At 37.2% G+C, this 14197-nt stretch overlaps 1 long non-coding RNA gene across 1 annotated transcript in view; it reads left to right on the forward strand.

Annotated features, from left to right (window-relative positions):
- The window catches only part of LOC311095548, a 10541-nt gene extending 2048 nt beyond the window's left edge, over window positions 1-8493 (forward strand). The window contains exons 3-5 of the long non-coding RNA XR_014608860.1: window positions 5983-6049; window positions 7038-7165; window positions 7980-8493. This is a non-coding gene — a long non-coding RNA (uncharacterized lncRNA). The remainder of the gene's footprint in view (window positions 1-5982; window positions 6050-7037; window positions 7166-7979) is intronic.
- The last annotated feature ends 5704 nt before the right edge of the window (window positions 8494-14197 follow it).

Consider the following 14197-nt stretch of genomic DNA (forward strand, 5'->3'; position numbering starts at 1 on the left):
CATAACTGTCATTGCGTATGCGTATATGAGTCAAATACAATCTTCTGTTCGTGAACAGTATTTCATTCATTAATCTCACTATGCATCCGTTAATTTAATTGCCATTGGCTCGTGTGATAGTAATATGGATCTTAGTAGTATTTTAAGTGATAATTGATTCTATAAACAACTATAAAAGATAAATTTCGGCTTTCTCTGGCTCCCTGCACTGGGCGTAATGCGAAACCGGAAGTGTCTAACCGCACACTCGCTGATCCGAAATCCAAAATGGCGGCCACGTGCACCTAGCCTATTAAATCAATAATATTGTTGAAAATTAAGTGCCCCTAACTAAGCAAGCCAGAGACAACAGTGGCAAGGAACCCACACTCCATCAGGTGACAGAATGGAGAGGAAAAAAAACCTTAGGAGGAACCAAGTTTATGTATTAAATTTCACTTCCTGCTCAGCTACTGTTCGGACGCTCTCGCTTACTGCTCCGCGCTTTGCTCTATCGCTTTTACATTTTATCTCCTATTTTCTAATATTTTATTTCCTTTATTTTATTTCCTTTTATCACCTAATTTTAACTTCAGCAAATCAGCACAGTGCTCAGACGACAAAGTTTGGATTACTACAAAAACTGAGAATTCTTTTACCCGACCAGCTTACATTCCGGGAAAGGAAAACACAACTGCCTACAAGGATAAGAGAAAATGCCTCTTCTGAAATCTACTTGCTGCACCAACTGCCACAGACTTTTACAAAGGATTGCAGTTCTTGAAACAAAGTTACTTACGGGACCACCAAACCAGACGGAGCACACAACAGAGCTTCATCATGGACACCCTCAGCATACCGGTGAGTCCCATGAAACTAGTGCTCCTCGACAGGTAGAGAAACAAGCCGATCGACTTACTAATCGATGGCACAAACAGGGAGGGAGACCCAAAGGCACTCGAGACATCAGAGTGTCACGAGCATCACATATTGCCGCAGTAGCATCCTCTACCCCAGATACAGCTCTGACAAGGATTGCAAACACTGGTCTACTACCACCGCCTATACATCTTGAGAACAGATTTGAAGTGCTAATGAATGTAAATGAGGAATCCCCAAATGTGATGAATGTGATCGAACACAGACTGAATGGGCCAGTGGCTAACACTGATGCTAACTGGCGCTCAAGGTCGAGCAGACAGCGGCACTCAGCTCAGAGCGCAGCCGAGCCCAGGACTCTGATAGTGGGGGACTCCATAATCAGAAACATTAGCGGCAGGGATACAACTACGTGCTGCCTTCCACAAGCAACAACTTCTGATGTAAACAGGGAACTTCATAACATTCTGATGAAACATAAGACTGCAAATCGACTCATCATTCATGTGGGGAAGAATGATATTCATAAAGAGCAGTCAGAACTCCTTAAGAAGGATTTCAATGAACTTTTTGAAACACTTAAAAGACTGAAAGTGCAAACATTCATCAGTGGACCACTCCCAGCAAGAGGAACAAACCGGTTTTCACGGTTGCTTGGGCTTAATACGTGGCTGCAAAAAACCTGCAATATAAAAGGAGTGAACTTTATTGACAATTTCAATCTTTTCTGGAGTCAGAGACAACTTTTTCATCGGGATGGCCATCACCCAAACAAACTTGGTTCAAGAGTGTTAAAGGACAATATCTACTTCTCCCTCAATCATCCTTCTGCAGTGTGTGCCAATCCACTCAATCTGAACGGCACACACACATCTGGACACAGTATGAATGACCACGGGACTTCACTTCAACAGCAAAATGGACATGATAACACCACTCCGCCACAACAACCTCTGCTCACGGACACAATATCAGCTGAGCCCTGTCCACACAGCTCACCACAGACAGACATATCAGAACTGCTCCAAGATTCACCACCCAAGGACGACTTCCTGGAAAACAGCCAGGGAATCCAGGACAGCATATCACAACCTCCGATAACACCAGAGCAACAGCCCCTTTCACCAGACACTTTCTCCCTCTCCCCAGCAACTCCACTCCTGTGCTTCTCACAGAAAATGGAAGAACTGGTGTATGCTGGAACCAGACTATCCCACTCTTTTGCTGCAAGCCCCCAAATACCAACCAAAAAAAGACAGGCACCATTACCACCAAAGCCTGCGGGCCCAGCTCGCCCTCCCCCTCCTGTGAGAGCTCTTCGGCCTCTGCCACAACGCCAGGGCCCACACCCTCCTCCATCTGCTCGAGGTGAACCGAAAACAACTGATACCAGCTCTCAGTGATATGTGTTGGGTCCCCGTTTTGATAACAGTAACTTTCTCAAATGTTTACAGAACAAACGGGAACCCAGTGTGCCTGTATCTTCCTCTATTGCTGTTCTATTACAAGATAGAAAGTCTAAGGCCTTCAATAGCCGTACAGCAAACCTAACTAATCTGGTGCCTCTTACACGTCAAACTAATATTGCTGTGGGGAAAAGTAAGTCTGTTAAGTTAGCACTCCTTAACATTCGCTCACTTAAAAATAAATCACTTCTAGTCAACGACTTAATAACCACAAACAATCTGGATTTTATGCTTCTAAATGAAACCTGGCTAGAAGACAGCTGCAGTGCAACAATCCTCAATGAAGCAGCCCCCCCGAACTTTACTTTTATGAGTGTCTGCAGAGCTGTTAAGAGAGGTGGGGGTCTAGCTGCTCTTTTTAAAGATATCTATCAATGTAAGCAAAAATCATTTGGGAATTACTTGTCTTTCGAATATCTGGGCATTGTGTTAAAAGGTGCTCCACGCATTTTACTTATCATTATTTACAGGCCTCCAAAATACTCTCCAGCCTTTGCTGAGGACTTTACAGAACTGTTATCAACAATTACATCAGAGTTTGACTGTTTTGCCATTGCTGGAGATTTAAACATCCACATAGATAATGCAGAAACCAATATGGCAAAAGAAATCAATACTGTTTTAAAAACTTTTGATCTGACTCAGCATGTTCATGGACCCACACACAATCGTGGACACACTCTAGATTTACTTATCAGTAAGGGTCTAAACATTTCATCGATTGTTATTAAGGATGTAGCACTGTCTGATCATTTCTGTATTTTCTTTGATATATTGATCTCTCCTGCCACTGAAGCTAGATCTGTGTCTGTCAAGAAGAGATGCTTAAATGAGAACACTAGTGTACTATTTATGAAGGCTATATCCTTAACACCAAGCATATCTGCAGACTCTGTTGATTTTCTCCTTGATTCCTTTAACTCAAAAGTTAAAAGTGTAATTGATGATATTGCTCCTGTTAAAGTCAGGAAGAAGAGTGGCAGACAAAATGCACCTTGGAGAAACTCAACAGCAGTGCAAAATATGAAAAGACAATGCAGAAAAGTAGAGCGCATATGGCGGAAGACAAAACTTGTAGTCCATTATAACATCTACAAAGACTGCATCCATGCTTTTAATATGGAACTAGGCAAAGCTAGACAGACTTTCTTCTCAAATATTATAAACAGTAATTTAAACAACACACGCACTCTTTTTGCTACTGTAGAGAGACTGACAAACCCCCCAAGCCAGATTCCCAGTGAAATGCTCTCAGACAACAAGTGCAGTGAGTTTGCCTCTTTCTTCTCTGAGAAAATCAATAATATCAGAAAGGCGATCAGCACATCTTTGAGTTACCCTGGGGTTAGACAGACCATCAAACCACCTGAGAAAGTAGTTACTATGTCTGACTTCAAAGAAATTGATGGCAAAATTTTGGAAGAAACCGTACAGCACCTTAAAACATCAACCTGTGCTCTTGACACACTTCCCACATCATTTTTCAAAAGTGTGTTAAATAGTTTAGAAGCAGATCTTCTAGAAGTGGTAAATGCCTCACTTCTCTCTGGGAGTTTTCCAAACTCCCTGAAAACTGCAGTTGTCAAGCCCCTCCTGAAAAAGAACAATATGGATAAGACCATATTAAGCAACTATAGGCCGATCTCAAATCTTCCTTTCATAGGCAAGATCATTGAAAAAGTTGTCTTCAATCAGCTGAACAAATTCTTATGCTCGAATGGATACTTTGACAATTTTCAATCTGGTTTCCGACCGCACCACAGCACAGAGACAGCGCTCATAAAGATAATAAACGATATTCGCTTAAATACTGATTCAGGCAAATTATCAGTGCTGGTACTACTCGACCTCAGTGCTGCATTTGACACTGTCGATCATAACATACTTCTTGACAGGCTGGAAAACTGGGTGGGGCTTTCTGGGAAAGTCCTAAAATGGTTCAGGTCATACTTAGATGGGAGAGGTTATTATGTGAGTATAGGAGATCATAAGTCTGAGTGGACATCCATGACATGCGGAGTCCCTCAAGGCTCAATTCTTGCGCCACTCCTGTTCAACCTGTATATGCTCCCAATGAGCCAAATAATGAGAAAGAACCAAATTGCTTACCACAGCTATGCAGACGACACACAGCTCTACTTAGCCCTATCGCCTAACGATTACAGCCCCATTGACTCCCTGTGCCAATGCATCGATGAAGTCAACAGTTGGATGTGTCAAAACTTTCTTCAGTTAAACAAAGACAAAACTGAAGTCATTGCATTTGGAAACAAAGATGAAGTTCTCAAGGTGAACGCATACCTTCACTCTAGGGGTCAAACAACTAAACATCAAGTCAGGAATCTTGGTGTGACACTAGAGTCAGACCTTAGTTTCAGTAGTCATGTCAAAGCAATAACTAAATCAGCATACTATCATCTAAAAAATATTGCAAGAATTAGATGCTTTGTTTCCAGACAAGACTTAGAGAAACTTGTTCATGCTTTCATCACCAGCAGGGTGGATTATTGTAATGGACTCCTCACTGGCCTTCCCAAAAAGACCATAAGACAGTTGCAGCTCATACAGAACGCTGCCGCCAGGATTCTGAGCAGAACCAGAAAATATGAACATATCACACCAGTCCTCAGGTCTTTACACTGGCTCCCAGTTAAATTTAGGATTGATTTTAAAGTATTATTACTGGTATATAAATCATTTAATGGCCTAGGACCTCAATACATTGCAGATATGCTCACTGAATATAAACCCAACAGATCACTCAGATCACTAGGATCATATCAGCTAGAAATACCAAGGGTTCACTCTAAGCATGGCGAGTCCGCTTTTAGCTATTATGCCAGCCGCAGCTGGAACCAGCTTCCAGAAGAGATCAGATGTGCTCCTACAGTAGTGACTTTCAAATCCAGACTCAAAACACATCTGTTTAGCTATGCATTTAATGAATGAGCACTGTGCCAATGTTCGTCCGACTGTTTGTACTGTACTGTATTTTATTTTTTATTTTTCTAAACTGTTTTAATTATTCTTATTTCTTTTTATTATTTTAATTTCTTCTATGTAAAGCACTTTGAATTGCCACTGTGTATGAAAAGTGCTATATAAATAAACTTGCCTTGCCTTGCCTATTAAATAGCCTAATACAATTTATTATTTTGGTTTGTCATGCAATTTGGTTCACAGTCATTAAAATAACTATGATGATCATTGAATCGTGAATGATTTAAAAATTGCCAGGAAGAATAAACATTAACAACATTTATTTATTATTTTTACTTGAAACTGCAATCAAATAAGTCAATGGGCGCAATCAGGCGATTGTTATACCGATAGAATGAATTGAAATGAATAAAAAATATTATATGAAATATCTACAGGTAATTTTATAAAATATTTTTTTAATTATCCACAAAATTAACATTTCTTCTGTTTACAGTCTTGTGAATTAACAATAGTTAATTAAGCTGTTAAAAATTATTTTGTCTATTTATTTTTTTTTTTTTTTAATTAAGTAATGATTCATTAAAATTATTTATATATATATTTTTTTTAAATTAACTGGAGCCAGCATAAAAATTAATAAAAAAAAATATTGTATAAGACATGCTAAATTTGTAAAGATATTACTAATCAGATGTTTCCTTCTTTTCTTTTACAGCAATGGACATTTTTGTTCAACAAATCTCCTCAACTGGAGTCTTGAGTGCCTCATTGAAAAATTGCTGGTAAATATGTGATGAACAATTTTGCATTTCAAATTCTCTTTCTTTGTAGGTAATCTTTTTTTCACAGTTGCATCCAGTGCCAATCCTAACCCTTAACAAAGTTTGCTACACCATTCACAATAAGCTCAAAAACATGAATGGCCAATTTACTTGTCCAAGTACAAGCACATGACAAGACTTAATGTCAAACCATGTAGGGTGAATTTAAATCAGTTATATTGTAGGGCTGGCATAGGGTACCACTTCTGTGCCTAGTCGTTGTCAGTGTAATTTCATAGATAGCCGTGCTTGTTTGCCCCTTTCTTGGTTTAAGGCAGTGGTTCTCAAATGTCCTGGGACCCCCATAATTTTGGATGTCTCACCCAATTTAAATTTTGCAGTCTGTACTAATGAGCTGAATCAGGTGTGTTAAATGAGGGAGAGATACAAAATGTGCAGTGGTATGGGGTCCCCAGGACGGGTTTGAGAAGCACTGCTTTAAGGGATAGTTCACCTGAAAAGGAAAATTCTGTCGTCATTTACTCACCCTCATGGTATTACAAACCTGAATGACTTTCTTCTCCTGAACACAAAAGAAGATATTTTAAAAAAATGTTGGTAACAAAAGTTAACAATAGCCATTGACTTTTATAGTACTTTTTTCCTATTATGGAAGTCATTGGCTACCGTCAACTATCTTGTTACTGACATTCTTTAAAAAATCTTTTTGTGTTCAGCAGAAGAAAGAAACTTGTACAGGTTTGGAACAACGTGAGGGTGAGTAAATGAGGCGAGTACATTTGACATGAGGGTGAGTAAATTTGCATTTTAAGGTGAACTATACCTTTAATAACACTAAATGTTTTCAGATTACCAGAGTACATATTTAACTGTTATATATTTAAGCTAATTTCACTCATTCTAAGTTGACCTTAGTTAGAAATGCACTTTGTTTAATTTAAAAGCTGATGAACGAACAAGTTCTAATTTGCCATTTTTCTATTCTTAGATTCCAAAGGCATACTAGCACTTACAATCCTGCCTGTCATTCTTCCCCCGCCTGTGTGCAAGATTGGCCACAAAACCTTTCGGCCAACTATTCAAGAGGCAAGAACCTCATTCATTGATGTACAACTGGTAAGTAAAACAACAGGGGACAAAAAGAGCAGGCTCATTTCTTTACACCTGTTTGTAGGGCTGCACGATACATCGTTTTATTGCTGCTTGAATCTGACACACATTTCATTTTCTCACAACTCTTTAAAGGATTAGTTCACCCCAAAATGAAAATTTCCTAATAATTTACTCACCCCAGTGTCTTCCAAGATATCCATGTCTTTCTTTCTTCAGTGGAAGAGAAATTAAGTTTTTTGAGGAAAACATTTCAGGATTATTCTACACAGAATGGACTTTAATGACAACCAACTATCCCAACGTTCAAAGAAGGTTCAAATGTCCGTCTCAATGCAGCTTCAGAGTCTCTACACAATCCCAGTCGAGAAATAAGGGTGTTATCTAGCGAAACCATCAGCCATTTGTGGTTTAATAGTATATAAATGTTTTTTTTGTTTTTTGTTTTTAAATGACCGATCGTTTCGCTAGATAAGACCCTTATTTCTCAACTGGGATTGTGTAGAGACTCTGAAGCTGCATTGAGACGGACATTTGAACCTTCTTTGAACATTGGGATAGTTGGTTGCCATTTAAGTCTATTCTGTGTAGAAACATACTGAAATGTTTTCCTCAAAAAAACTTCCACTGAAGAAAGAAAGACATGGATATCTTGGATGGCACTGGGGTGAGTAAATGATTAGGAAATTTATATTTTGGGGTGAACTAATTCTTTAAGTTAATTTAAGATGGTATTTAACTAATTTAAGACTGCTCTTATGAAAACCTAAGACACACTTTTAAATAATTATGTGTCTGATACTGTCTTTCCCTCATTTAGTCTGGAACCAACATGGTGCTTTACCTGGAAAGGCAGAGAGAAGCAAAACCCTTCCCCTTTGTCTTGGAGCTTGGAATGGCTGGACAGTTTTTTGGTGAATGGGGAAACTCTGGAAAAGTTGACTCAGTTTTTTTGTTTTTTTATCATTTTGTGAAGATAATTTTTAGCTAGGCTATTTTACAGTTTATAGGTATAGAGTTTCATGTTTTTATTTTGCTACACAGGACTAAATGATTGCTTATTTAAAATTAATTGCAATGTATGTACTTATGTGTTTTTTATTGTATTCTTTGTGAATAGAATCTTAAGCTGTAGGCTATTTTACAGTTTATGAGTGTAGAGTTTTGAATTTTGAGAATCTTACCATTTTATAATATTTTAACATACCAACATTTTAGCACAAATGATTTTTGTGGGCCTCCGTTTATGTTGCAGATGTCTAACTGTTTTTTTTTTAAACATGAATGTATTTATGATTATATTTATTTCCTGGAATAAACACTTTAATTGAATCAATAAACAGTAGTGTTATTATTGTTATTAATATTTTTGTATTTTTTTTATTCGTTTTTTTATTATTATTATCTAAAATGAATAACCTGTAGCATGGGGGTTGTTTGACCCAGCACTGATTAAAAACAACCCAGCAGATGGGTTAATGTATAAAAACCCAACCTGCTGGGTCAAAATAACCCAGCATGTGTTCTGTCCAATATTTACCCAGCGCTGGGTTGCCAAATAACCCAAATTGGGTTGTTTTTAACCCAGCATTTTTTAGAGTTAATGTCCCGTACTGTTGAGGGTCGTCTACGGCTTGTCACCCGTCATATTACACACTAATTAAAGCTGCATATAGGAAAATTGAATTCAGGTCCGATCTCAGATCTGGAGTTCAGCGACAGCACAGTGTTAAAAAGAGACTGTTATCTCAGGAGTTCTGCCTGCCTTCTGTCTAGGTTCCCTGATCCACTGGGGATTGCTGGAGACGGGAGGTGAAGAACAGAGACCTGTGGGAGACAACAGAAATAAAACCCTTAACTGTTAATTTTCTATATAGGTCTTACTAATATTCCCTGCAGGTGTTCTTACATGCATAATTTGGATTTCTATTTATTCAAGTCTCCTTGAATTTAAACAAAGAGGAAATGGGTGGGAGTAAGTTTCATAGCTGTGACTCTGAGCCCAGCATGGCTAAAGAGGTGTGTGATTACTTGACTCTCCAGGAGACGATTTATAATCAGAATAATTATTCACCAAGAATTTCTTGGTACAAAAACCTAGTTTTAAACTTGAGAAATCAACACAATAATGAATAACAAATGTGCGAATCAATGTCATAGAAATAGACAATCAAACAGGCAAGGACAACCACAAATCTAACCAGGCGCAAACAATGGCTGCTCCTCAATACCTTAACTGATGTTGGTTTCCTAACTCCTTCGTCCTCCAGCCCGTGACCTGGAGATCGATCACCATGAAGGACATATCAATCTACAAAGTGCACTGCTGGGAAAAAAAGGAAGCTTCCAGAGCTAAAAAAAAAACATAGAAACACAGGCAGCATGGTCTCATTGTTGTATAAACACATAACATTTACAGGTACAAAATGTAGGTTTTTGTATGTTTGGAAAGATTCTGAACGGTAGTGTATACTGTAGCACAACAATTTTAAAGCATGTTTTACTTTTGCAATCTAAATAAATAATTCATGCATTTCCATTTTCAAATCAGTATTCACTTTCAATGCATAGAAATTAGCAGCTCAAACATTTTGCAAAAGCTCACATTGTTGTCTGCATAAGACAACATAAGTCACAAAGGTTTGGAAAGGTGAGAAAATTATGAATATTAATTTTTGGGTGAACTATCCTAAAGGTTTAGCCTTGAGAAAGTTGATCAAATCCTCTGAAATGAGCTGTAAACATCACCTGTGGCATATTGGTGGTCTATGATAAAAGTGACAATAGAGTAATGTTTTCTTATGAGACAGTGCTGAACCGTGGTTATTTTTAAGACACTGAATCTATAGTGAGCATCTTTCTTAGAAGGCAAGTCTACTGAATTAGTCATCACGAATGTGAAGTTTCTCTGGAGGCTTTTTTTCCCCAGTTTGTTCTCTCTTCAGTGGTACATTTTGTTCTTTTGAATGCTTGATAAAATTTCAAGGGCACTATCATGTTATAGCTAATCAAAACTCAGGTCTTCAGGCCCAAAGTTACACATGCAAACAACATTTACAAAAGAAAATATCAAACAACTATCTGGAATCTCATTCAGTTTGACAAAATAATAAATAATCTTGCTCATCAAAATCAATAAAGCCCATTCAAATGGCTTTGAATTTCAGAGGAACTATCAGTAAAAAGCATAATTTCCCCAAGTGGGTCACAAGAAAGTGTATTATTAGTATTATAAACAGCATAATATATAAATGTAATATGAACTCAGTGCTGGGTAAAAGTAGAGAATCAGCTGATATTAATTATTTAAGCTATTTTTGGGGGGGTTATTGAATTTCTTTTTTCCTTTGTTTGTTTATTTGTTTGATATTTTGCATCGGGGGCTCATGAGAGTCTAAGACACATCAGCTCATTTACAATGCAAGTCAGCAGGACGACTCCGAAGAGGTGCTGCATTTTCATCCAGAATATGTTTTTTTGTCATCACACTTTGAAAGCTGATGCTTCTTATTCAAATAAAATATTCCACATTTAATATTCTATATCCTGAAATTTTTCCTTACAAAAGACAAAATTACACAAAAGCTTTAGCTGTTATTGTACGTTAAAGCATGCTTCTCTATTTATAACCATTCAACAGTAGCTGTGTATTATGAAAAAAAAAAAAAAAAATAGCAAGCAACATACTGCACGTTTAACCATTGATTTTTTATAGGCAATATAAATTTTCATTTGGGATCACCAGCCGATTTCTCAAATACATATCTGACTTGAACATCTAAACATCTCAAATTAAAACGAGTCTTTTTCAAGAAAAAAATGAACTGTTTTAGGGAGCTGGATGCACTCTTGTTGTTAGATACAAGTACTTGAATACTTGCTAAACGTCACCCTCTCTGATAAGGACAGCTTGTGCTTTTTTTCACACTGGGCTTTTATTCGTATCAAATGCACAAGGGGCAGCGCATTGTCAGTAAATTAAATGTCATGATAGCACTTTATTGTGGTTGTCATTTTCTGCATTTTTCACCTTTTATACCTACTGTCATCTTCCAAAGAGCATATTTTGTCATTCGTTTGCTTACATGGAAAGAGCTTTGTATCCATAATGGCTTAGACACTGCAGGTTAATATTACTCTGAGATCTGTCAAAATAAATCTGTTGGGTGTGATCATTGTGATACACTGTCATGTTGTGCAATTTCATGTGACAACAAGTTTGTAATCTGTTTATTAACAAGGCATGTCCATTCAGGCCCCCTCTGCTGTCCTGTCCTCATTTAAAGGGGTCATGACATGAATTTTTTTATTTTTTATTTTAATAAATTCCGCAAGGTTCACTTATAATGTTAGTAATTATAATAACGTTATAATGTAAAAAATTAAGATTAATTTATAAGATTCCAGGGACAAATAAATTGTCTGTCCAGACTAGATGCGACGCGACTGCAAGATGCATCGAAATCACATCACCACAGAGTAATCTTGACGGCAATTGCAAGAAAATGGATAAGTAGGCAGACATCCCAACCTGCAAAAAGTCATTTCAGGGAGGTATCCCGAAGCCATCACTGGGGAAGCATGCTATATTCAGTTGATTGTTTGATTTTGATTGATTGATTGATTTCATACTCTAGTGTAAATACTGACAGTGCAAAAGCTGAAGTGGAAGTTTAAATGTGAAGAGCTCAAGCAAACTGCTATGAAGTGACTTGTTTACACACAGTCTTGCTTATTAAGAATATTCATAACACAAGTGCCTGTCATTCTCTGGACCTGTTGTTTGGTCCCAGGAAATTAATTTCTATGGACCAGCTTTAATTTTCAGAGAGGCCATTTGTGAATGACAATGTTCTCTAATGCCACTGTTTGAGTGCTGTGCTGTTGTTCATTTATAAAGCAAGGAATGAAATGCGTATAGCAACATGTAAAGAGCTTATTCAAAACTGAGCAGATATTTATCAGGACAGCAAGTGTTGATGTATTTGAAATCCAAATCAGAGGAATGTTCTTTGCCTATATGAAAAATTGTCTTGTCTTTTCAGCTGAATATAATGGGACATGGTCATCACAGTCTGTAATAACTGGGGTCAAAGGTGTTTTTACTTTTTTTTTAAATGTTCAAAGAAACAGTTCAGTAATACTTAGTTATGTTACCTGTAAACTAGCCTGTCCAAATTATGGGTAGTTTTCAGGTAAGTTAAGGTTTGGTCCCCAACTGATAGAAAAAAAATAATTGAGATATGGTTACTGTACATTGCAATGCATATGACATTTTATATAAAAATATCAAAGCTTATCCATAAAGCCACCCTGATTAATTTGAAATACTTTCATTAGAGGAGAGCTTTTTTAAGCTTGTTTAATAAAGGAAAAAGCCAAGAGATTTATCTCATGTCATGGCAACAAAAACACTGCCAAAATACATTTAAGATGATCTAGTTATGTGCCATGCAGACATAATTAAACAAACAAGCTTATATTCATCCAATTGTATCTAAATAAATCTCATTATGAGCTCCTTACTAATTTGATTTAAAGTTTGAGTAATTTTGTTGCACTTCTGGGGTGTTATTTTTAGAATACTGAATGGCATTTTAACAAAGGGATAAAGATGATGGATCTGTTTAACTTACAGGAATCTTTAGCGCATAAACATGACAGCCAACACTTTGTCAAGTGTTAAAATATAGAGATGAACATGTTTTAACGGGAGACGCGGTTTCAAACCGCATCAATATATGACAGATTAGATTTGCACCTCATAATAAATCAACGCTGAGACTGAATGTGGATCATCTGGCATAACAGGGGCACATGCTTGACAAATGAGAAATGGGAACAATCACTTTGAAAAATGCCAGTTGCCCCCACGGGACCTGAGGCTTCAATCGGCTTGTTTACTAAACTAAGGCAGTGTTGCAAACTACTTTTGCAGAACCAGACATAACCAGCTTCAATGTCCTGACACTGTTATAGATCGGATTTGAATCAACATTGAACTGATTCAAAGTGAATAAAGACACTTTTGTCTTCTATAAAGCTGCTTATAGCTAAACTAATTTCATAATTGTTGAACTTTACACTACACTGAACTGACTTCAGCTGATCAATTACACTTTAGTGTTTTTAGAGCTGCTTTAAAGCAGATTTGAATTCTTTTTGCATCATTGATTATTTTCCTGTTTATTACTGTGCAGCTGCTTTGAAACAATCTGTATTGTATAAAGCGCTAAATAAAGGTGATTTGACTATACCAGTCTACTGTCATCTCAACAAAACTCAAAACCAATTTTTCAGGTTTTGAAACTTTCTGATTAATATTCATGGACTCTGATCTGATGTCTCTAATTGATGTAGCTTGAAAATGGCCAAGACCAAAGATAACAACTACAAGTATCACTTTGACACCAGCCCAATGAGATGAGACATCCATTTTTGCATTACAGTCTGGAGGTGACCAGAACACCTGGTGGTCCACCTGCCTCTCTGATGTCAGTGAACACATGGAGAGGTGGAGCATTCTAGGCGTGTCATCTGACAATTACGCCAGTGACACATTTTGCATTTACCTTTACAGCTACAGTACAGACGGTGGAAGGAAAGATTATTCAGTGAATAACGACTATATCCACAGTATCTCATCCACAGCCTCTTGTGAAGCACATTGACATCCACACACACACTTCCTATCCTTTTAAGTTGCTCTTTGTTCTGTGTTACAGATCTCTTTGATATTTTTTGTTCAACCCCAAAAAGACAGTTTTTCTTTGACCAGACCAAGTTGTTCACACAGGTAGTGCTTTGTAATGACCATTACAAATCTTGTCATGTTCCCACACAAATGTTACTCTATTTCATCGTCCTCTGTTCATTTTCAGTGTTGGAGAAGCTGCTTTGAAACTGTAGCTTCTCAAAATTAATAGTTACAGTCAACGTGAAACCAATATTGGCAATTCTTATTTTTTTATGGAATTTTGCAGTATTTATTATAAATGATTTATTCATGCACATCATTTTTTTAATTCAAGTGCCCTC

This window comes from Abramis brama (assembly GCF_963993115.1).
Source record: "Abramis brama genome assembly, chromosome: 13".
NCBI lineage: Eukaryota > Metazoa > Chordata > Actinopteri > Cypriniformes > Leuciscidae > Abramis > Abramis brama.